A 25,740-nucleotide genomic window follows, 5' to 3' on the forward strand; every position below is an offset into this window, starting at 1 on the left:
TTCAATTCTCCTTGTGGACCTTCAGTTATTTTATGCACCTATCGTTACTGGGAAGGGCGATGATAGGCCGGAACACTGATTCAGCATACCAGCCCTCAGCCTGGCGTCACGAACTCTTCTAGGGTTAACATTAACCCCTTATATACCTATACCATACCACCACTACCATACACCCCCCAAGGGCTACCACATGAGGATCGTGACTAAGGTATTACCCAGCAAACAAAAACTTTGGGGTGAAACCAGAGGATCCCTTAGACATTCATGGTTAAGCCAGTACAAAATAGATTGTATCACTAAGGACCCACCTTGAGTCTACAAGACGGTAACATATAGTTTGCCCCGGGATAACTTTAGAGAATCAAAAATGTGCCGACACACGTTAAAGGGGAAAACGCCCATGAAGCACCTGTTGGATTACCAGTAGTGCGTGGCTATGGCCGCCTGCAGTGCTCTATCAGATATATCTCTCAGAAACCTGCTCTACAGCCAAAAGAAGTACAAAAGAAATGTGCAAATAGCCTACGGTAGCTCTAAAAGTCAATAGTCTGAGCTATTTATTTGGCAGCGGTGGCACTGTTCATGACGTCTAGTCTTAGCAAAATGTCATTAAAATCACCTAAGGTTTATTTAAATTTAGAAACGTACATAGTTTACATGTGGTGAGGGAGGAGGTCTGTTCACTTGATCCCCAACACGGCTTGACTCCAACGTAGTATGGACAAAGTGCAGAAACGCTAGTGGTAAATGATGAAAACTTTATTCGGATCCCAGTAAAAAACGCTAAATATGCGGAACAGCCAATATAAAACAGCAACTAAAAAGACAGCGCGAACGCATTTCGGGTAGAATCCTTTGTCTATGCTCACAAAGGGGATCCGGAAGTGGGAAGGAGGAGTTCCAGGGAATAATCTTAGGAATCAGCCCCTGCTATCCCACTGCCGGATCACCCCGTATACAATAAACATATCGGTAACACAATCACACAAAAATACCTTAAAACCATATATATAAAACAATAAATGAAAATACACATAAACGTAAGTGAGGCTGCGCACGCCGTCCCGTCATGCAATAGGAGCGGCGTGCGTAGTGACGTGATGGCGGCGACGGAGAGCGTCGATTCCGGGCAGCAGAGACGTTCCGGAGCAGCGGGGACATCACGGGGACGCGGCGACAACATCCAGGGCGCAGCGAAACACGTTGCATTCTGGTCAATAAACTTACCTTGAATCTATCCACCGTTCTGGTCGTTCAGCGCCGAGAGCCGGGTCTTTCTGAAGCCATTACATCCCATTACCGTACTACTACGGAGGGCAGCGGACGATCTAATTTACGCACCTTTTCCATTGTTATGTATGTGATTACACAAACACCCAGGGTGAGCATCTAATTCCTATCCAACTCATTCCCTGGTGTACAAACAATGGAGTGGAGTACACCTTTAACAACAACAAAATGGGACAGTCGCCAACTGTGCACATTTGGGTAAAAAGGCTACTCCAAATGGGGCTGTCTTGTATGGGAAATTTGGGGGGGTATAAGTATCCTAGTGTCCACTGAGCGATCTTCTGCTACTTGGTGGTCCGGTTTGACCCTTATCACAGCAGATGCACTGGGCATCCATGTTTTGTTGTGTTTCTGCAGGACACTTCTCAGCAGGATGCCCAACACATTTTCATCTGAGCGTTTGCTTCCCGTCGGGGTCACGACGCCGAGCTGCAGTCTAAATCTTAAGGCCCTGAAGTTTGGCCCATTCTTTCCATGATGACAAACGTGTTATTCACAAGGTTCCCTAACCTGTTGCATGCAAGGAAGTAGTTTGTCATTTTACGAGACTCCTTGCCCGCCTTTCATCAGTGTAATTAAGGAATCCTATTGGCAAGACATCCGCATCCTGCCACAAGTCAGCCTTAATCCTCTGCAGCTTGGTTCCTATAGTAACAGCTGGTTTATTTTCTGTATACCGTCGTGTGAGTGCAGCGACAGCAAACACGCTACAACCGTAACAACACATACCTCCGATACAAATGTATTAGCCAGATGAGCATCATGGCAGGGGAGGAATCCATTTTCGGGAGGCTTCGCTTTGTTGTCTAACCATTGATAAACACATCTATCTAATGCAGTGTGCACGGGCAGCAGAAACCCATTGGAAACAATGTTAAAGGGGTACTCCGGTCGAAAACTTTTTATTTTATTTATTTTTTAATCAACTGGTGTCAGAAAGTTAAACAGATTTGTAAATTACTTCTGTAAAAAAATCTTAATCCTTCCAGTACTTATTAGCTGCTGGATACTACAGAAGATTTTTTTTCCCTATTTGGATCAAAGTGCTCTCTGCTGACATCACGAGCACAGTGCTCTCTGCTGACACCTCTGTCCATTTTAGGAACTGACCAGAGCAGCATATGTTTGCTATGGGGATTTTCTCATACTCTGAACAGTTCCTAAAATGGACAGAGGTGTCAGCAGAGAGCACTGTGCTCGTGATGTCAGCAGAGAGCTCTGTGTTCCAAAAAGAAAAGAATTTCTTCTGTAGTATTCAGCAGCTAATAAGTACTGAAAGGATTAAGATTTTTTTAATAGAAGTAATTTACAAATCTGTTTAACTTTCTGGCACCAGTTGAACTGTCTGGAGCAAGAGAGGTTTGTTATAGGGATTTGCTGCTCTGGACAGTTCCTGATACGGACAGAGGTGTCAGCAGAGAGCACTGTGGTCAGACTTGAAAGAACTACACAACTTCCTGTGGAGCATACAGCAGCTGATGAGTACTGTGAGGGTTAAGATTATTAAACAGAAGTAATTTACAAATCTGTAGAACTTTCTGGCACCAGTTGGTTTGAATGTGTTTTTTTTTACCTCTGGAAAATCCCTTTAACCCCTTAAGGACTCAGGGTTTTTCCGTTTTTGCACTTTCGTTTTTTCCTTCTTACCTTTTAAAAATCATAACCCTTTCAATTTTCCACCTAAAAATCCATATTATGGCTTATTTTTTGCGTCGCCAATTCTACTTTGCAGTGACATTAGTCATTTTACCCAAAAATGCACGGCGAAACGGAAAAAAAAATCATTGTGCGACAAAATCGAAAAAAAAACGCCATTTTGTAAATTTTGGGGGCTTCCGTTTCTACGCAGTGCATATTTTGGTAAAAATTACACCTTATCATTATTCTGTAGGTCCATACGGTTAAAATGATACCCTACTTATATAGGTTTGATTTTGTCGCACTTCTGGAAAAAATCATAACTACATGCAGGAAAATTTATACGTTTAAAAATGTAATCTTCTGACCCCTATAACTTTTTTATTTTTTCCACGTACGGGGCGGTATGAGGACTCATTTTTTGCGCCGTGATCTGAAGTTTTTATTGGTATGATTTTTGTTTTGATCTGACTTTTTGATCACTTTTTATTAATTTTTTAATGTTATAAAAAGTTACCAAAATACGCTTTTTTGGACTTTGGAATTTTTTTGCGCGTACGCCATTGACCGTACGGCTTAATTAATGATATATTTTTATAGTTCGGACATTTACGCACGCGGCGATACCACATATGTTTATTTTTATTTTTTTTACACTGTTTTATTTTTCTTATGGGAAAAGGGGGGTGATTCAAACTTTTATTAGGGAAGGGGTTAAATGACCTTTATTAACACTTTTTTTTTACTTTTTTTTTGCAGTGTTATAGGTCCCATAGGGACCTATAACACTGCACACACTGATCTCTTATACTGATCATTGTTATCCCATAGGGACCTATAACACTGCACACACTGATCTCTCATCCTGATCACAGGAGTGTATTAACACGCCTGTGATCAGCATTATCGGCGCTTGACTGCTCCTGCCTGGATCTCAGGCACGGAGCAGTCATTCGTCGATCGGACACCGAGGAGGCAGGTAAGGGCCCTCCCGGTGTCCGATCAGCTGTTCGGGATGCCGCGATTTCACCGCGGCGGTCCCGAACAGCCCGACTGAGCAGCCGGGATACTTTCAGTTTCACTTTAGAAGCGGCGGTCAGCTTTGACGCCGCTTCTAAAGGGTTAATACCGCACATCGCCGCGATCGGCAATGTGTGGTATTAGCCGCGGGTCCCGGCCGTTGATTAGCGCCGGGACCGACGCGATATGATGCGGGATCGCGGCGCGATCCCGCTTCATATCGCGGGAGCCGGCGCAGGACGTAAATATACGTCTTGCGTCGTTAAAGGGGTACTCCGGTGGAAAACTTTAATTTTTTATTTTTTAAATCAACTGGTGCCAGAAAGTTAAACATATTTGTAAATTACTTCAATTAAAAAATCTTCATCCTTCCAGTACTTATTAGCTGCTGACTACTACAGAGGAAATACTTTTCTTTTTGGAACACAGTGCTCTCTGCAGTGCTGACATCTCTGTCCATTTTAGGAACTGTCCAGAGCAGCATATGTTTGCTATAGGGATTTTCTCCTACTCTGGACAGTTCTTAAAACGGACAGAGATGTCAGCAGAGAGCACGTTTAAAATTGTCATCTTCTGACCCCTATAACTTTTTTATTTTTCCGCGAACGGGCCGGTTTATTTTTTGCGCCGTGTTCTGAAGTTTTTATCGGTACCATTTTTCTATTGATCGGACTTTTTGATCGCTTTTTATTCATTTTTTCATGATATAAAAACTGACTAAAAATACACTATTTCGGAATTTTTTTTGCGCGTACGCCATTGACACGTGCGGTATAATTAATTATCTATTTTTATAGTTCGGACATTTTCAGCCCAACTGAGCTGCCGGGAAGCTTTCACTTTCATTTTAGACGCGGCAATCAACTTTGAACGGCGCGTCTAAAGGGTTAATAGTGCGCGGCACAACGATCGGTGCCGCATGCTATTAGCCCAGGTTCCCGGCTTTCATTAGCTGCTGGGACAGACCTGGTACGCGTTTTATACTGGGCGCAGGCGTTTTAGCATGTATGCATGAATGGCGCCACGGACCACCAGGTAACTCCTCCTGCTAATTAGTGTGATCTGATTGTATATACAGTAGTCCCTCAAGTTACAATATTAATTGGTTCTGGGACGACCATTGTATGTTGAAACCATTGTATGTTGAGACCAGAACTCTATGGAAACCTGGTAATTGGTTCTAAAGGCACCAAAATGTCATCCAAAAATAGGAAAAAGTGAGGATTAAAGAAAACTAAGTACCGTATTTATCGGGGTATACCACGCACCGGCCTATAACACGCACCCTCATTTTACCAAGGATATTTGGGTAAAAAAAGTTTTTTACTCAAATATCCATGGTAAAATGAGGGTGCGTGTGTGCGCGTGTATACCCCGATATACCCCCAGGAAAGGCAGGGGGAGAGAGGCCGTCGCTGCCCGCTTCTCTCCCCCTGCCTTTCCTGGGGTCTAGAGCCCTGCTGTCGGCCCTTCTCACCCCCTGGTTATCGGCGCCGCTGCCCGTTCTGTCCCCCTGACTATCGGTGCCGGCGCCGACAGCCAGGGGGAGAGAAGGGGCAGCGGCACCCATTGCCGGCGCCGCTGCCCCCCCCCATCCCCGGTGGCATAATTACATGAGTCGGGTCCGCGCTGCTGCAGGCCTCCGTCGTGCGTCCCCAGCGTCGTTGCTATGCACGGCGCAGCGCACACTGACGTCATGCGCCGCGCCGTTCAGCGCATAGCAACGACACCGGGGACGCACGCTGGAGGCCTGCAGCAGCGCGGACCCGACTCAGGTAATTATGCCACCGGGGATGGGGGGAGGCAACGGGGCAGCGGCGCCGGCAATGGGTGCCGCTGCCCCTTCTCTCCCCCTGGCTATCGGCGCCGGCACCGATAGTCTGGGGGACAGAACGGGCAGCGGCGCCGATAACCAGGGGGTGAGAAGGGCCGACAGCAGCCCTCTAGACCCCAGGAAAGGCAGGGGGAGAGAAGCGGGCAGCGACAGCCTCTCTCCCCCTGCCTTTCCTGGGGGTGTATCACACAGACTTTAGGCTAAAAATTTTAGCCTAAAAAGTGCGTGTTATATGCCGATAAATACGGTAGATAATTAATATGGATAAAGCAAATTACATATAAAAGTAAGAATGATCTGCTGGGAGCTGTAATCACTGTCTATGTCAGTGTTTAGCAAGCAGGAAGCCTCCAGCTGTTGCAAAACTACAACTCCCAGTATGCCCGGACAGCCAAAGGCAGTCCCGGCATGCTGGGAGTTGTAGTTTTGCAACAGCTGGGGGCACCCTGCTTGGGAAACACTAGTCTATGTAGAGGACAGGAGCTTCTTCAGGGTCCTGTACAGTACACGCAATGTCCTAAAAAAGTAATGGAGTCGCCTTCACCTGGTGTCCAAAGGAGTAGGTAACCCTGGTACAGGTAAAGAGTACAGAACATGTAATACCTCCCTGTACTGTAGGGGGCGCTACCAGACACCAGTCAGTGCATGCACTTCAGTAATACAGGTAAAGAGTACAGAACATGTAATACCTCCCTGTACTGTAGGGGGCGCTACCAGACACCAGTCAGTGCATACACTTCAGTAATACAGGTAAAGAGTACAGAACATGTAGTACCTCCCTGTACTGTAGGGGGCGCTACCAGACTCCAGTCAGTGCATATGCTTCAGTAATACAGGTAAAGAGTACAGAACATGTAATACCTCCCTGTACTGTAGGGGGCGCTACCAGACACCAGTCAGTGCATGCACTTCAGTAATACAGGTAAAGAGTACAGAACATGTAATACCTCCCTGTACTGTAGGGGGCGCTACCAGACACCAGTCAGTGCATACACTTCAGTAATACAGGTAAAGAGTACAGAACATGTAGTACCTCCCTGTACTGTAGGGGGCGCTACCAGACTCCAGTCAGTGCATATGCTTCAGTAATACAGGTAAAGAGTACAGAACATGTAATACCTCCCTGTACTGTATGGGGCGCTACCAGACTCCAGTCAGTGCATATGCTTCAGTAATACAGGTAAAGAGTACAGAACATGTAATACCTCCCTGTACTGTAGGGGGCGCTACCAGACTCCAGTCAGTGCATATGCTTCAGTAATACAGGTAAAGAGTACAGAACATGTAATACCTCCCTGTACTGTAGGGGGCGCTACCAGACTCCAGTCAGTGCATATGCTTCAGTAATACAGGTAAAGAGTACAGAACATGTAATACCTCCCTGTACTGTAGGGGGCGCTACCAGACACCAGTCAGTTCATACACTTCACTAATACAGGTAAAGAGTACAGAACATGTAATACCTCCCTGTACTGTAGGGGGCGCTACCAGACTCCAGTCAGTGCATATGCTTCAGTAATACAGGTAAAGAGTACAGAACATGTAATACCTCCCTGTATTGTAGGGGGCGCTACCAGACTCCAGTCAGTGCATATGCTTCAGTAATACAGGGGTTTTACCAGTGAATGCGCATTTTGTTTGGTCGGTTCTCTCAGCCATTGACATGTTTCACAGATCTGGACTGTCTGTGACATTGTATGTTGCGTCTGGTTTCAACTTACGATGGTCCAGAAAAGACCATTGTATGTTGAAACTATTGTATGTTGAGGCCATTGTAAGTTGAGGGATCACTGTATAAGGCTAAGAATGTGAAACAAGGCACAACACTTCTGAGGAAGTTGCCGATGGGCAACGGAACGCGTGGAGTCTAGAGGGGCACCTGCCTGGTCTATTTTCCATCTGTGGTCCCTAACCTTGCTTTCCCAGTCAAATATTGGTTATCCAAATACAGGTTGTATCTTTATTGCTATCATTCTGAGTAAAGTTTTTTATGCTTTATTCATCACATGGTCCCGTTCACTACTGGGATGGGACCAGGTGCCGGACTAGGTGCTCAGTGAGGACACGCTCCATTTACTCCTATGGGAGAACTGAAAGACTTGAGTACAGCCCTCGGGTCTTTTTGGCGCTCCCATAGAAAGGAATGGAGCGCATACCATCTACCGGTAGACAGCACAGGCTCCACACTGTGAGCGTCAGGGTCCAGTCTCGGTGATCGCGAAGGGCCCCACCGGTCAGAGCCCTCGTAATCAGCTACTTATCACCTATCCAATTGATAGGGGATACATTTTTTTTTGCCGGAGTACTCCTTTAAATGGGGTTGTCTATGAGGGCACATGACTTTATGTTGGGGCCCAACTCTGGCAGACCAAATACATCTTTCCTTTACTTGGGTGGCCATTCATTTGAATGTGATAGCCCATTTCTACTGCAGTGGCCACTGGAGCGGGAGATATATGGCTAGACAGACCTCCCTTGAGCGAAAACATCTGGGGGCTTCAGGAGACAGACCCATGACCCATCAGCTACTATTAGAGACGGGATTATCTTCATGATTCAACCCTTTTAAGACTTCATTATATTTAGGAAACTCCCCTTAAAAATAAGCTCGGAGAAGTGATCGATGCTTCTGTGTGACTGAATGATTGTGGCCTAATCTTTTCATTGGTGGCCACCTTTGATCCTTGACTCCCAAGATAAGATACCATTCATAACATGGCAAACAATTGTCTTTACCTGACTACTTGTTATACGATGAAAGAAAGAAAATTCTACTTAGTGTATTTGACCTTTCCTTCTATGAACGACCTCAAGTGTGGCTTTTTTATTTGTAGACAGATAGGCGCAGAAGTAATCGCTGAGGAGGAAGACGTGCGGCACATCCGCTCCCAGGGAAGAAAGGAAAAGAAGTGTTTACTAAAGAAGGTATTTTTCAATCCCATTGAGAAAAAATAGTCCGCCTTCTTACTGGGCAGAAGGATCTCCCTGAAGTCTTTTGTTTGAAGAAAATATTGTACAGGAATCATCTGCGCGGGCGCTTCCTGAGGGGGGAACTGAAAACTAATGACGTTAGAAAGGCAAAGATGCTCCACGGGACTCCTCCTAGGGTGGGACCGCTGACCTTTCACCACTGTTACTTATAGAAGCTTTGACATTAACAAGTCCTGCTCTAGATTTCCGCACAAAAACAATCCCTCCCAATCCTCCATACACAGAGGAAGAGGGAACTTGTACTGAGAATTCTGTATGGAAAGTCTAACTAGTTATGCAGCAATACAGAATAGAACTTCTGGGCTTAAAGGGGTACTCCGCCCCTAGACATCTAAGATGTCAGATCTCCGGGGTCCCGCTGCTGGGGACCCCCGGGATCTCGGCTGCGGCACCCCGCTATCATTACTGCACAGAGCTAACTCGCTCCATGCGTAATGATGGGCAATACAGGGGCCGGAGCATCGTTACGTCACTGCTCCGCCCCCTCGTGACGGCACGGCCCGCTCCCTCAATACAAGTCTATGGGAGGGGGCGTGGTGGCCGTCACGCCCCCTCCCATAGACTTGCATTAAGGGGGCGGACAGTGATGTCACGAGGGTCGGAGCCGTGAAGTCACAATGCTCCGGCCCCTGTATCGCCGGTCATTACGCATGGAGCGAGCGTGCTCTGTGCAGTAATGATAGCGAGGTGCCGCAGCCGAGATCCCGGGGGTCCCCGGCAGCGGGACATTGACGATCTGACATCATATCCTCTATCCTTTGGATAGGGGATAAGATGTCTAGGGGCGGGCTACCCCTTTAATGCAAAAATGTGTAAAGAGTTCTCCGATCAGTCATGGTCCTTATGTTGAAGAGCAGCCTTTGGGCACCCTTAGGCATTAAAGGGGTACTCCACTGGAAAAAAAAAAATTTTAAATTAACTGGTACCAGAAAGTTAAACAGATTTGTAAATTACTTCTGTTAAAAAATCTTAATCCTTCCAGTACTTATCAGCTGCTGTATGTTTTAGAGGAAGTTCTTTTCTTTTTTAATTTCCTTTCTGTCTGACCACAGTGCTCTCTGCTGACACCTCTGTCCATTTCAGGAACTTTCCAGAGCAGGAGCAAATCCCCATAGAAAACCTCTCCTGCTCTGGACAGTTCCTAAAATGGACAGAGGTGTCAGCAGAGAGCACTGTGGTCAGACAGAAAGGAAATTCAAAAAGAAAAGAACTTCCTGTGGATCATAACAGCAGCTGATAAGTACTGGAAGGATTAAGATGTTTTAATAGAAGTAATTTACAAATCTGTTTAACGTTCTGGCACCAGTTGATTTTAAAAAAATGTTTTCCTGTGGAGTACCCCTTTAAGGCCCAGGTAAAACTACTATCACTGTGTGGTGTCCCAGCACCGGTAGCTGTCCTGTGGCTTTGGGTTGTCTAGGGCAGCTTGGCAGCACAAGGTGTTGGGCCCACCAGAGTTTTACAGTTAAATCAATTATGTGTATATTCAGATAATATATTTTCCTAAATAAATTCTACTATTGTTATATGTATATATGTTTTCTCATGTTACTGTACCTTTAATTGAGAGCAGTGAACCCCATGTGACCCTGCCTGCCAATGGGAACCCCAAAAGTCTCCCCTGTATACTGTAGAGGGGGGGAGGAGTTTTTCAGTATATCCTAGTGTGGCTCCTGAGCAACAGTTTAGCTCAGGTGTGCTGCATGTCGTGTGCTCTGAGGAGAGGCCTACTTCAAATCTAATCTCTCAACTGGTCATCCTGCAAGGATTACTCGCAAGGAGGAAGTCCCTGCAGAAAAGTCTTCAGTACCTTGACAGGACCCTAGCTATTAGGATTCAATCTTCCATCTCAAAAGTCAGTATTAATCTGTATGCCAGCTGTATGTGTATTACCATCTGCACCTGCTCAGTAAAGACAGTCGGTGTTTTCCTTTACTCCCCGTGTCTGGCCCAGGAGAAGCTGTCTCCAACCTCAGACCATGCATAGGATAACGGTGCCCTGGTGTCACGAAGTGATCAGGTATTTCTGCTAACACCCCATGGCTACCACAACTGTATCTGGTTTAGCTAAGTATCTGATCAAAAGTCCTAGAAACATGACTGATATAACTTCTAAAAGAGTTATGGCACCCGTGTCGGGACACATCGAATGTCAAGTGACCTTAGCCACTGGTTGGGCACCATTTATCTACTTTCACGATTTTAAAGCATAGATATAGATTGGTAGGGAAAATCCATTGCTTCTTTAGATCTCCCATTAACATGAATGGAAACTATGTAATACAGGGATGGTCCAGATGTCTCAGCTCCAGATCCAACCTGCCCTAGCTTGTTGAATCCCTATACCTCATAAAATATATTTTGGCATCAAGAAACAGTCGCAGGGGCCTGAAGAAGCACCTAACGGTGTCATATGGCTGTGGCCCGACGCCTGATTCCCCCGTTCCATCTACCGTCTCCCTGCTCATCCACCGTCTGACCGTGATGTGAAGTGCCCCGTTGTCTCCTGCTTATCGGGTGAGTTGATCCGCACCTTTTTCTTCAGTGTTTCCAAAGTTATTTTCCTGGCTTCTGAGGTCTCATTTTCGGGCTTTGTTTGCTGGAACAGCTTTATTTGGAAAAATATTGTGGTTCAGAGAGGAATAGCTACGTGACACAAACATCAGCAACTACTACTCTCATCATAACCTACAGCATCATCCCAGTGCAAACCTCAATGAATGCTACCATTGGCCCCAATGCTGGGTAAGACTGCTACTTTAGCACCCCCTATAGCTATGACAGAACACCCCATTAACCTGTTTGTATGACTCAGGATAACAGACATGCTATTTCTGAGGAGGTCAAGGGATAAGCGTCTGGTCAGGCGCCTCTAACGCTTTTTTATCTTGTTGAAAACAAAGCATCAAGGGACATAGACATAGACATTATATTGTCCTTAAATCTTGTTAAAATTGGTTGGTTTCACCTAGAATTTCCAATAACTACGGGGACTTGTGCAGCTAGTGGAGAAACACGTAGATTAGGAAGACTGCTATATAATTATTGACTCCCATTATACTAAGTGGAGACCTCACGGGTTATCGGACACTTCTCTCGGCAGTCTGCTCAGTTTAGTGGTGGCCCGTGCACTTGTTTTCTAAATGACAGCGTGTAAAGACTTGACCTCGTCTTCCCTATACATTCAAGACTTGATCCAGCCTGGGCTGGATTTGCTTTTTTGCTGCTTTCATGTTGATATCTTGGCTTATTTCATCAATGTTTGCTGGTGACCCATAACATTGAAGAGGTTTCGTGGAGGCTTCGTCACTCAGACTTACCTTGGAGTTGTGGCCTAAGAATTTCCATCTTTACAATTCCGAACCTGGAAAACAGTGAGGTCTTTATATATCCACATATCAAGGAAATGGATCTTCTCAGGATACTAGTCAGAGAAATGCAAATTGTTTCTTATGGCCTGTGGGAGATTAGCTCTGTTGAACCAGTCAAATAGTGGCAAAATAGTAAGAGACAGGGACACTGAAAGTGATGTTTAATCAGGGCTTCTACTGTTTTTATTTTTCAGTAACAAACAAATACAGCCTTTGACTTTAGGCTCAAAGAAATACAAAATAAATCCTGTGTCACGATGCCGGCTGGCAGGAGGTGGATCCTCTGTGCCAGAGAGGGATTGGCGTGGACCGTGCTAGTGGACCGGTTCTAAGTCACTACTGGTTTTCACCAGAGCCCGCCGCAAAGCGGGATGGTCTTGCTGCGGCGGTAGTGACCAGGTCGTATCCACTAGCAACGGCTCAACCTCTCTGGCTGCTGAAGATAGGCGCGGTACAAGGGAGTAGACAGAAGCAAGGTCGGACGTAGCAGAAGGTCGGGGCAGGCAGCAAGGATCGTAGTCAGGGGCAACGGCAGGAGGTCTGGAACACAGGCTAGGAACACACAAGGAAACGCTTTCACTGGCACAATGGCAACAAGATCCGGCGAGGGAGTGAAGGGGAAGTGAGGTATAAATAAGGAGTGCACAGGTGAACACACTAATTGGAACCACTGCGCCAATCAGCGGCGCAGTGGCCCTTTAAATCGCAGAGACCCGGCGCGCGCGCGCCCTAGGGAGCGGGGCCGCGCGCGCCGGGACAGGACAGACGGAGAGCGAGTCAGGTACGGGAGCCGGGATGCGCATCGCGAGCGGGCGCCACCCGCATCGCGAATCGCATCCCGGCTGGAGACGGTATCGCAGCGCACCGGGTCAGTGGAGCTGCCCGGAGCGCTGCGGCAGCGAGAGTGAAGCGAGCGCTCCGGGGAGGAGCGGGGACCCGGAGCGCTCGGCGTAACAGTACCCCCCCCCTTGGGTCTCCCCCTCTTCTTAGAGCCTGAGAACCTGAGGAGCAGACTTTTGTCTAGGATATTGTCCTCAGGTTCCCAGGATCTCTCTTCAGGACCACAACCCTCCCAATCGACCAGGAAAAAGGTTTTCCCTCTGACCTTCTTGGAGGCCAGTATCTCTTTAACGGAGAAGATGTCCGAGGAGCCGGAAACAGGAGTGGGAGAAACAAACTTAGGAGAGAAACGGTTGATGATAAGTGGTTTAAGAAGAGAAACGTGAAAGGCATTAGGAATTCGAAGAGAAGGAGGAAGAAGAAGTTTGTAAGAGACAGGATTAATCTGGCACAAGATTTTGAAAGGACCAAGATAGCGTGGTCCCAATTTGTAGCTAGGGACACGGAAGCGGACATATTTAGCGGAGAGCCATACCTTGTCTCCAGGAGAAAAAATGGGGGGAGCTCTTCTTTTTCTATCAGCAAACTTCTTCATGCGTGATGAGGCCTGTAAAAGAGAATTTTGGGTCTCTTTCCATATGGTGGAAAGATCACGAGATATTTCATCCACAGCGGGCAAACCAGAGGGCAAGGGAGTAGGGAGGGGGGGAAGAGGGTGACGGCCGTACACCACAAAAAATGGGGATTTGGAGGAGGATTCAGAGACTCTGAAGTTATACGAAAATTCGGCCCATGGTAGAAGATCTGCCCAGTCATCCTGGCGGGAGGAAACAAAATGGCGTAAATAATCACCCAGGACCTGGTTAATTCTTTCTACTTGCCCATTGGATTGAGGATGATATGCAGAGGAAAAGTTTAATTTAATCTTGAGTTGTTTACAGAGAGCCCTCCAGAATTTTGACACGAATTGGACGCCTCTATCCGAGACGATCTGCGTGGGCAACCCGTGAAGACGAAAAATGTGTACAAAAAATTGTTTTGCCAACTGAGGCGCTGAAGGAAGACCAGGAAGAGGGATGAAATGTGCCATCTTGGAGAATCGATCAACGACCACCCAAACAACAGTGTTGCCACGGGATGGGGGTAAGTCCGTAATAAAGTCCATGCCAATCAGAGACCAAGGCTGTTCGGGGACAGGCAGAGGATGAAGAAGACCAGCGGGCTTCTGGCGAGGAGTCTTATCCCGGGCACAAACAGTGCAGGCTCGTACAAAATCCACAACATCCGTCTCCAGAGTCGGCCACCAATAGAAACGAGAGATGAGTTGCACGGATTTCTTGATACCCGCATGACCTGCGAGATGGGAGGAGTGACCCCATTTGAGGATTCCGAGGCGTTGGCGTGGAGAAACGAAGGTCTTCCCTGGAGGAGTTTGCCTGATGGAGGCTGGAGAAGTGGAGATCAGGCAGTCAGGGGGGATGATGTGTTGCGGAGAGAGCTCTACTTCCGAGGCATCCGAGGAACGAGAGAGAGCATCGGCCCTAATGTTCTTATCGGCAGGCCGAAAGTGAATTTCAAAATTAAATCGGGCAAAGAACAGAGACCACCTGGCCTGGCGAGGATTCAGCCGTTGGGCAGACTGGAGATAGGAGAGGTTCTTGTGATCGGTGTAAATAATAACTGGAAATCTTGATCCCTCCAACAGATGCCTCCATTCCTCAAGTGCTAATTTAATGGCTAGAAGCTCTCGGTCCCCGATGGAGTAGTTCCTCTCAGCTGGAGAGAAGGTCCTAGAAAAAAAACCACAAGTAACAGCATGCCCGGAAGAATTTTTCTGTAGAAGAACCGCTCCAGCTCCTACAGAGGAGGCATCAACCTCCAATAGGAAGGGTTTAGATGGGTCAGGTCTGGAGAGCACGGGAGCCGAAGAAAAGGCAGACTTGAGCTGTTTAAAGGCGTCTTCCGCTTGAGGAGGCCATGACTTAGGATTGGCATTCTTTTTGGTTAAAGCCACGATAGGAGCCACAATGGTGGAAAAATGTGGAATGAATTGTCTGTAATAATTGGCGAACCCCAAAAAACGTTGGATAGCACGAAGTCCGGAGGGGCGTGGCCAATCTAAGACGGCAGAGAGTTTGTCTGGATCCATTTGTAGTCCCTGGCCAGAGACCAAGTATCCTAGGAAAGGAAGAGATTGACATTCAAACAGACATTTCTCCATTTTGGCATACAGTTGATTGTCACGAAGTCTCTGAAGAACCATGCGGACATGCTGGCGGTGTTCTTCTAGGTTGGCAGAAAAAATCAGGATATCGTCCAGATATACAACAACACAGGAATATAAAAGATCACGAAAGATTTCATTAACAAAGTCTTGGAAGACGGCAGGGGCGTTGCACAGGCCAAAGGGCATGACCAGATACTCAAAGTGTCCATCTCTGGTGTTAAATGCCGTTTTCCATTCATCCCCCTCTCTGATGCGAATGAGATTATAGGCACCTCTTAAGTCCAGTTTGGTAAAGATGTGGGCACCTTGGAGGCGATCAAAGAGTTCAGAGATGAGAGGTAGGGGGTAGCGTTTTTTTACAGTGATTTTATTAAGACCGCGGTAGTCAATGCAAGGACGTAGAGAGCCATCTTTTTTGGACACAAAGAAAAATCCGGCCCGGCAGGGGAGGAAGATTTGCGGATAAAGCCCTTCTTTAAATTTTCCTGGATATACTCAGACATAGCAAGAGTCTCTGGGACAGAGAGAGGATAAATTCTGCCCCGGGGTGGAGTAGTACCCGGGAGGAGGTCAATGGGACAGTCATAAGGCCTGTGAGGAGGTAAAGTCTCAGCTTGTTTTTTGCAAAAAACATCCGCAAAGTCCATATAGGCCTTAGGGAGACCGGTTACAGGAGGAACCACAGGGTCACGGCAGGGAGTACTGGGAACCGGTTTAAGACAGTCCTTGGAACAAGAGGGGCCCCAACTCTTGATCTCCCCAGTGGACCAATCCAGGGTAGGGGAGTGGTGTTGAAGCCAGGGTAGTCCAAGGAGAATTTCGGAAGTGCAATTGGGGAGGACCAAAAACTCAATTTTTTCATGGTGAGATCCGATGCACATTAGGAGGGGCTCCGTGCGGAAACGTATGGTACAGTCCAATCTTTCATTGTTAACACAATTGATGTAGAGAGGTCTGGCGAGACTGGTCAGCGGGATGTTGAACCTGTTGGTGAGAGAGGCCAAAATAAAATTTCCTGCAGATCCGGAATCCAAGAAGGCCATAGTAGAGAAGGAGAAGGTAGAGGCGGATACCCGCACAGGCACAGTAAGACGCGGAGAAGCAGAGTTGACATCAAGGGCTGTCTCACCTTTGTGCGGGGTCAGCGTACGTCTTTCCAGGCGGGGAGGACGGATAGGACAATCCTTCAGGAAGTGTTCGGTACCGGCACAGTACAGGCAGAGATTCTCCATGCGGCGTCGTGTCCTCTCTTGAGGTGTCAGGCGAGACCGGTCAACCTGCATAGCCTCCACGGCGGGAGGCACAGGAACGGATTGCAGGGGACCAGAGGAGAGAGGAGCCGGGGAGAAAAAACGCCTTGTGCGAACAAAGTCCATATCCTGGCGGAGCTCCTGACGCCTTTCGGAAAAACGCATGTCAATGCGAGTGGCTAGATGGATGAGTTCATGTAGGTTAGCAGGGATTTCTCGTGCGGCCAGAACATCTTTAATGTTGCTGGATAGGCCTTTTTTAAAGGTCGCGCAGAGGGCCTCATTATTCCAGGATAGTTCTGAAGCAAGAGTACGGAATTGTACGGCGTACTCGCCAACGGAAGAATTACCCTGGACCAGGTTCAACAGGGCAGTCTCAGCAGAAGAGGCTCGGGCAGGTTCCTCAAAGACACTTCGAATTTCCGAGAAGAAGGAGTGTACAGAGGCAGTGACGGGGTCATTGCGGTCCCAGAGCGGTGTAGCCCACGACAGAGCTTTTCCAGACAGAAGACTGACTACGAAAGCCACCTTAGACCTTTCAGTGGGAAACTGGTCCGACATCATCTCCAAGTGCAGGGAACATTGAGAAAGGAAGCCACGGCAAAATTTAGAGTCCCCATCAAATTTATCCGGCAAGGATAGTCGTAGGCCTGAGGCGGCCACTCGCTGCGGAGGAGGTGCAGGAGCTGGCGGAGGAGATGATTGCTGAAGCTGTGGTAGCAGCTGCTGTAGCATCACGGTCAGTTGAGACAGCTGGTGGCCTTGTTGCGCTATCTGTTGTGACTGCTGGGCGACCACCGTGGTGAGGTCGGCGACAACTGGCAGAGGAACTTCAGCGGGATCCATGGCCGGATCTACTGTCACGATGCCGGCTGGCAGGAGGTGGATCCTCTGTGCCAGAGAGGGATTGGCGTGGACCGTGCTAGTGGACCGGTTCTAAGTCACTACTGGTTTTCACCAGAGCCCGCCGCAAAGCGGGATGGTCTTGCTGCGGCGGTAGTGACCAGGTCGTATCCACTAGCAACGGCTCAACCTCTCTGGCTGCTGAAGATAGGCGCGGTACAAGGGAGTAGACAGAAGCAAGGTCGGACGTAGCAGAAGGTCGGGGCAGGCAGCAAGGATCGTAGTCAGGGGCAACGGCAGGAGGTCTGGAACACAGGCTAGGAACACACAAGGAAACGCTTTCACTGGCACAATGGCAACAAGATCCGGCGAGGGAGTGAAGGGGAAGTGAGGTATAAATAGGGAGTGCACAGGTGAACACACTAATTGGAACCACTGCGCCAATCAGCGGCGCAGTGGCCCTTTAAATCGCAGAGACCCGGCGCGCGCGCGCCCTAGGGAGCGGGGCCGCGCGCGCCGGGACAGGACAGACGGAGAGCGAGTCAGGTACGGGAGCCGGGATGCGCATCGCGAGCGGGCGCCACCCGCATCGCGAATCGCATCCCGGCTGGAGACGGTATCGCAGCGCACCGGGTCAGTGGAGCTGCCCGGAGCGCTGCGGTAGCGAGAGTGAAGCGAGCGCTCCGGGGAGGAGCGGGGACCCGGAGCGCTCGGCGTAACATCCTGCTTGTCCAGCACAAACTACACAAAATGTTTTCTCTCAATACAGGTGGCTTACTACCAGCCACCCAACACAACAGTCACCAAAAATTTGTTACTCACTCAAAGTAAATGTCCACTTTTGAGGCTGCCCGCCTCAGGACTCCAACCCTCGTAAGAGGTTCCTCAAGGCCTTACTTGCAGACTGACTTTCACATAGTTTTAAAGGAGTAGTGTAGTGGAAGATAACTTATTCCCTATCCCCAAAGGATAGGGGATAAGTTATAGATCACAGGGGGACTGACCGCTGGGATCCCCCCCACGATCTCCTGAACGGGGCCCCGGCAATCTGCTGGAAGGGGCGTGCCGACCCCCGCACTGAGCAGCGGCCGACACGCCCCCTCCATGTATGCCATGGAGATATATGGAGAGGGCATGTCGGCCGCGGCTTCCTGTCGGGGTTGGAACTGCCGCTTCCAGCAGACTGCCAGGACCCCATTCAGGAGATCGTGTGGGGTCCCAGTGGTCAGACTCCCCCGCGATCTGTAACTTATCCCCTATCCTTTGGATAGGGGATAAGTTATTTTTCACTGCACTACTCCTTTAAGGCTGACCTTAAAGCGACCAGCTGTCTTGAGCACCTGTGCTGATCTGGACTAGTCTTAAAACCTGCAATGGCCAAGGAAAGAGTTAAAAGACCACACTACCAAACCTGCCTTTTATCTGAAACCTGGTATCCACATATGACAGGTATGTTGGGGAAATATATTGATCCCTGATGACCATTTCTGTCACTGTCTCACAGTCCTTTGTGGAAAACGATGCATCCAGAACCACCGTATAGCACAGATAAACCTGTATAAGTACAGAGACATTTCTTCCAAGTTTCATACAGATGTTTAGGGTTTTTAGTCTTCATTAGCGCAATATATTGCAGCCATGGCTCTACAGAGGTAGGGCTGAGGAGGTCACATTATTAGGTGCAAATGTATCCCCCAGAAGCGCCCCTAAACAGTTTCTCCTGACTGATGGTGCTGACATGCATTATTTATCTCCCCCAATATTTCACCCATATATAAATAACCACCAGCTCCCTTTGCTCGACTGCACTTGGCTCTTTGTAGGCTGCAGAACTACATCAGTCTGCAGCCTAGTAGGGGAAGTGAAAGGGCAGGAAGCTGATGGTTCTCCGCTCTGTCATAGGAAAGCGGTACTGCCCTGGATACCCAGAGCGGGGGCTGCAGCAGCATATAGGCACTTTGGGCAACCATGTGCCCCTTGGGAGCCATAAGTCCCAGGAAGATGCCCAAACCACCCATATTAAAATCACAGGGACTCAGAACATGTAATTCTTCTGTTTTAAGAAGTAGGGAACGAGGATACAGGCAAGAAACTGGAAGCTTGTGATCGCGCTGTCGATGAAGGAGATAAATCATGTGCACGTAACGTGTTTCAAAACCATCCGTTTTTTTCATAATAATCTGTAGAGAAAAGAAAAGAAAGGACCGACGGACGGCGCCTCGTGTATTTACCCTCAATAGATCGGGTGGTGGGTGGGGGGGGGAACCCCACGGGGCTTATAGATGGCCGCTCACCTTGAGATCTATGCAAAAAAGCATATCACACACGATATAATCTGGGTACTGTAGTACGAGTCGCTGCTATGCCGATGGGTTGCAGGAGGAAACAAGTCGTCCTGGGAGTCAATATTAGAAGTAGAGCAGGAAAAAACCCTCAGGTATGGCGCTGCAGACTCTTGTAGACAGATGAGGCAGATGCCAAAGGTAATAGGAAAGTCCTCAGCAGGACATTTTATTAAAAAAACAATAAAATGGACAAGATTACGCGTTTCAGGAGGATCCCTCCCTTCCTCAGATCAGAAGCCTGATCAGGGATCAGGGATCCTCCCAAAACGCGTAATCTTGTCCATTTTATTGTTTTTTTAATAAAATGTCCTGCTGAGGACTTTCCTATTACCTTTGGCATCTGCCTCATCTGTCTACAAGAGTCTGCAGCGCCATACCTGAGGGTTTTTTCCTGCTCTACTTCTAATGTTTTTTTCATAAGGCATCGCTGACGCCTGATGAAAAAAACTGATGGTTTTGAAACGCGTTGCGTGCACATGATTATCCAATAAATATTGCTATCATTACTTTGGATTTATCTCCTTCATCGACAGCACGATCACAAGCTTCCAGTTCAGGAGGCTTTTTGGTTCCTTATAGCCAGGGCTCAAGTCCTGCAGGAACTCATGGGAACGGAGTTCTTGCACTTTTTCCACAGCAGGAACCCAGTTCCCATTAGCAGGAGTCCTGCAGGACCAGCCCTTAAAGCATAGGGGATTAGATGTCTGAATGTGGGGGTCCCGCCACAGGGGACCCCCGCGATCTCGTCTGTAACACCCCAGACATCCGGTGCATGAAGTGAACTTCGCTCCGTGCCAAATGACTGGGCAATGGGGGCAGAGGCTCATGACATCATGGCCATGCCCCCTCAGTGCAAGTCTATGGGAGGGGGCGTGACGGCTGTCATGGCCCCTCCCATAGACTTGCATTGAGGGGCTGTGGCCGTGATGTCACGAGCCTCCGGCGCTGCACCCAACGCTCTAAACAAATGCCTGGTGCAGCATGAAGATTCCGGGGGTCCCCAGTGGCAGGACCCCTGCGATCGGGGATAAGATGTCTAGGGGCGGAGTACCCCTTTAAGTGGAAATCTTGGGTGAGTTCCCACACTTTTTTTTCCCAGGACTTGACCCCTGTTAATAGCCCTCCTTGCCCTAACCCTGTTGCATGCCTAGCTGGTCCCAACTTAAATAGATAGATAGATAGAATCAATGGAAACCATCCATCATCCACTCCTCGTAATGTTTGGTACAGAACCAGGTTGCTCATAAAAGGTTTGGTTTTTCTATGATATGGACCCTAAGTTTCTTCATTTCTAAGTTCTATAAATCACAGAAACGTATCCTGAATTCTAGGACAAGGCCTTTGTGGATTCCAAAAACTTTTGCTTCAGCAATAAACTTTAAAAATGACCAGAATTCCTGGAAAGTCTCCCAGCCCTTCAGTGCGGAATCCTTATTAACATAGTAATTACTATATAGATTTTCCACTAATGTTCAGCACGAGGTCCTGGCTATTTATTACCTGTACGGCAGCTTCGGGGGATGAAAGGTCGCGTTGCATTTAAATTACTTTCACATCTAGTGTAAACAGATTACTATAAGAATTGTCCCTGGATTCCTGGAATTGTGATCAATCCAATGGGTTTATTGCCTGCTCATCTCTCAAATACCTTGAATACCTCCGAGGTGACTTCATCCCTTTTCCAGGTATAGTTTATGGGTGGGAAAGGGATAAAAACAAACAAAAGAGCTCATGAAGACGTTCAGTCACAATGGTGATGGCTATTTCCGAGCCAGATGTTAAATATTAGCTCGGATTTAAAGCAGAAACTGGACAAAGATAACCCCAAAAGGTGAAAGTGACTTGTAGTATCTTATCTGGTGAACAGAGTCTTGACTTCTCAGGCATGGCTCCTCTAACATACAAAAATCACAAAACATAACTAATTCCAATTACTTTTATAGGATTGACATGTTATTTTATAAAGAATGGGCGTTCGTATCCATCCCCAACAGGGATCAGAACTTCTCTGTATTTGGCGCCTGGTAAAGTGTCCTAGGAGTCCAATGAAACCCAACCAAGAAGAAATTCTATGCCCAGCAGGTCTTGTGGAGCCCATTGTCTCCTGGTTAATAGACTTCATTGCATAGACATAAGCAAAAAAGCCTATACAGTAGAGATGCCATTTCTTACATCTAACCAACAGACGCAGTGATAAGATGTTGATTATTCCGGTAGTTTAGACGTGGCTACAATCCATCACTTTACTTGTTCAAAACACAACTAAATAGGGACCTCCACCTACCTGAAAAGCAAGAGTGTAATGATCTTTTAGGGTATGTTCATACGAGTGGACCCACAGCGTATTTTACACTGCAGATCCGCCGCTGAAAGACCGCTGAATGGTGGCTTTACATGTGCCTGCTCGGAGTGGCAATACGTCGTTATGAGCAGACACACTGAAGCGATGTGCGAGTCGCTGCGCATGCGCGGTGTACTCGCACAGGTCGCGGATGCTCCATCTGCTCCATGAGCTAGGCAGAGAGCAGCTGCGATGTGTGAGTATACTGCGCATGCGCGCTGCTGCTTGCATATAGCATTGTGTCTGCTCGTAGTGGCGCATTGCCGCTCCAAGCAGGCACATGTAAAGCCACCATGCAGGGTTCCCTCAGCGGCGGATCCTCAGCGTAAAATACGATGTGGGTCTGCTCATGTGAACGTACCCTTAGGGTCAGGTGTTAAAAATTCAACATGCCCTACCCATCTTTCCACTGACATCCTCCGTTAGCAGAGAGTTGGGAGGTCCTCATTAGTGTTGAGCGCGAATATCGGCACTTTGTGATTTCGCGAATATTTAGAATATAGTGATATATATTCGTAATGACGAATATTCCAGTTTTTTTTTTATGCGAATATTTATGCAAATGTCTGCAAATATTTATGCTAATATCGTCACTTCCAGACTGGACACTGATCACGCCATTCTTTTACGAATTTTCGCATAGAAAAAAAAAAGAGAATGGACATAGCGACTATGCGAATTTCGCAAACATAGGACGAATATTCCTCCATATATCTGCGAAATATCGCAAATTCGAATATGGCCCCTGCCACTTATCACTAGTCCCCACACGCCTTAGACCATTGGCCTTCAAGCCGTTGGCTGTCCGGGCATGCTGGGAGTTGACATTTTGCAACATCTGGAGGGCCACAGTGTGAGACCACTGCCTTAGACAGTCGCTGAACCCTCTGAAGGAGAGACGTTCGGCTGCTTTTAGTCTAAGATGAATGGGCACCTTAAGACTGCTCTGCCTCCGCTCTGTAGTTTGCTGTAGTCAGGGTCATAGCTATAGAGGGTGCAGAGGTAGCAGTTGCACTTGGGCCCTGGTGCCTAAGGGGGCCCCAAAACACATCTGCCAAATAAGAGACCAGTATTTTAATTGGCATATGGGGTCCTGTTGCAGATTTTGCATCTGGTCCCAGAAGCTACAAGCCAAGTCTCTTACTGTAGTAGATTATGATGATCTACTATTTTGTCACCACTGGTGTAAAGCTAGTCATAGATATTAGATAGCTGAATGTACATCTGAAAGTTATCCTCCTGAATTATCTACCTACCGGGGGCATCTACCTAATCAGGGAAAATTACCTACCTTCATGGCGCATCTACCTAGTGGAGGGAAAATGATCTACCTACTGGGAGCATCTACCTAACAGGCAGAGGATCTACCTACTGGCAGCCTCGATCTAATAGGGGGGAAGTTACCTCCCTACTGGGGCATCTACCAAATGGGAGGGAATTTACCTACCCACTACAGACCTACATAGCAAGCCCTACTCTATCCCACCACCCCTTCCTCCTAACACACTTACCTGCTCACTCATACAATGCATGCCACCAAAGGAGGCATTATTTCGGCAATAAGGAAAAAGTGGGGAATGTGCTGGAGTGGAGGAACCTCAGATCCTAGCTGTTGGCTTTGTGACCCCATTGGCAGTCTGGCAAAAATTATCACTGGGTGCTGATATGTTTCCTTGGCAACCGGGGGCCTTCTATTTAATTAAGAATTTAATTTAGTGGGGTTTGGGAAGTGGGTATTCCTATCTGGGAACAAGGACTCCCTGGCCGCCTCCGGTCTCCTTGCGGCTGCCAAAATTGGATGAAAATTTTCCGCAATTGGCTTAACTCTCATTGACTTTAATGGAAGTTGTGTAAATTAGCTACATTGTTTGGATAGCTCCTGGAAATACGTCATAGCTTGCTGCTAGCCCGGCTGTTTCCTGCTTCTCGACCTTCTTGGTTTGTGGTCCCTTAGTAGCTTCGGCGAAAAGGGACATTGAACCTGGAAGGGGAAGGTTTGTTGGAGAGGCCTCTTTTCTTTCGGAGGAGGGCTTGTGATAGACCACATCCTTTGTGCATGTTTTTTTTTAGTTTAACACATTTGCACTTTTTCTTGCACTTAGGGTCATTGAGAGCATGTTCTTTACTTTCTTTGGTGCACCACAGCCACAACAAGCAGAAAGCCCTCGATCTTTAGACAGGTGAAGGCTCTAGAGATGGGACCCACACCTAGGGGACATTCATGGCATATCTTATGGACATGCCATAAATGTCCTAGATGGGGATATTTCATCTGCAGTTGAACTAAGTTGGGATGTAAATACAAGCTCATCTACTGGCCCCCGAAACCCCCTAGCTAGTGATGCCAGATTCCCATCAAGCAGCCAACTAGAAACCATCATGTTGACAACATCTTCGTACATCATTTCCTATTTTAGGAATGTAAATGGTGTTGCAGTTTTAGACAAGTCCATATAAAACTGAAAATGGGAGTGTTGGTACAATCTTATTTACTAGGGATGATCCACGCCTATAATAAACCATTAAGTACACACAGGATGGCCGCACATTAACCAATGCACGATCGCGAATACAGTAAACAGATGAGCACATCTCTCTTACTTACAATAGGCTTCCTAGTTTAGTCATGGGGGTATTAAGAGTCGAGGTGTTTTACACAGGTTGGAATGTATTACTAGTGGAAAGCTCCTGCACCTTCATCCATTTTTAGGCCTCACCCTTCATTGTTGTGATGGACATCAAGCTAAAGAGAATCCTTCTGTCACGTCTTATTGCTCACCGTTCTGAACTGGATGTTAATTAGTTGAATCCCTTAGTACAGTGATTTTACGTGTTCCTAAGCGAAGTTCACTTACTCAAATAAATTCTATCAAAACGCTTTTGGGGGGCACGGGGGTATAAGCAGCTATATGCGGGCAAGGTTTTTATGTATTATCTCTTGAGAAGTTGAGAGAAGAAATTACGAAACAGTCTGCGTCACAGTAATTAAAACAGGAGGCATAAAGAGATTTGTATAAAAAATTGTCTTTGGTTAGAGGTCAGGATCAGTACAAGCGAAGAAAGTCTCTAGTTATATTCTTAACAGTCTCTAGCTAAAGATGGGTGCCAAGGGGCCTAGGCCAGTCTCAGTATTGCTTAAAGGGGTACTCCGCTGCTCAGCGTTTGGAACAAACTGTTCTGAACGCTGGAGCCGGCGCCAGGAGATTGTGACATCATAGCCCCGCCCCCCTCATGACGTCACGCTCCGCCCCCTCAATGCAAGTCTATGGGAGGGGGCATCACGGCTGTCTCACCCCCTCCCATAGACTTGCATTGAGGGGGTGGTAAGGGACGTCATGAGGGGGCAGGGCTATGAAGTCACAAGCTCCCGGCGCCGGCTCCAGAGTTAAGAACAGTTTGTTCCAAACGCTGAGCAGCGGTGTAACCCTTTAAGGGCACCAGGATCTGGTTGACAAGGTAGCAAAGTGGGGTTTCCCAGCACCAAAGGCTGTCCTGTGGGCTGCGGATCTCCTCGGGCATGCCTGCAGCACTTCTGTTGGGCCCACTGAGAAACTTTCTGTTATGTATAATATGTTCAAGCACTTTATAACATTTACTGTATTCACTGTGTATTATTTGATTTATGCCTTTAAGAGAGAGAGGATTAGTGTTAACTTAGTTACTGTGCCTGCCCAATGGGAACCCTTAAATTGTTCAGTATATAGTGTAGGGGGGGAGGAGTGGCCCCAGTCTAACCTGAGTGCTAAATCT

At 47.5% G+C, this 25,740-nt stretch overlaps 1 long non-coding RNA gene across 1 annotated transcript in view; it reads right to left on the bottom strand.

The window, feature by feature from the left end:
• Positions 1-25,740, bottom strand: part of LOC130296212 (uncharacterized) — a 121,710-nt gene that overhangs the window by 72,939 nt on the left and 23,031 nt on the right. Inside the window, exon 2 of the long non-coding RNA XR_008849160.1 lies at positions 12,094-12,137. This is a non-coding gene — a long non-coding RNA (uncharacterized LOC130296212). The remainder of the gene's footprint in view (positions 1-12,093; positions 12,138-25,740) is intronic.

Source organism: Hyla sarda, chromosome 12, assembly GCF_029499605.1.
Source record: "Hyla sarda isolate aHylSar1 chromosome 12, aHylSar1.hap1, whole genome shotgun sequence".
In the NCBI taxonomy this organism is placed as follows: Eukaryota; Metazoa; Chordata; class Amphibia; order Anura; family Hylidae; genus Hyla; species Hyla sarda.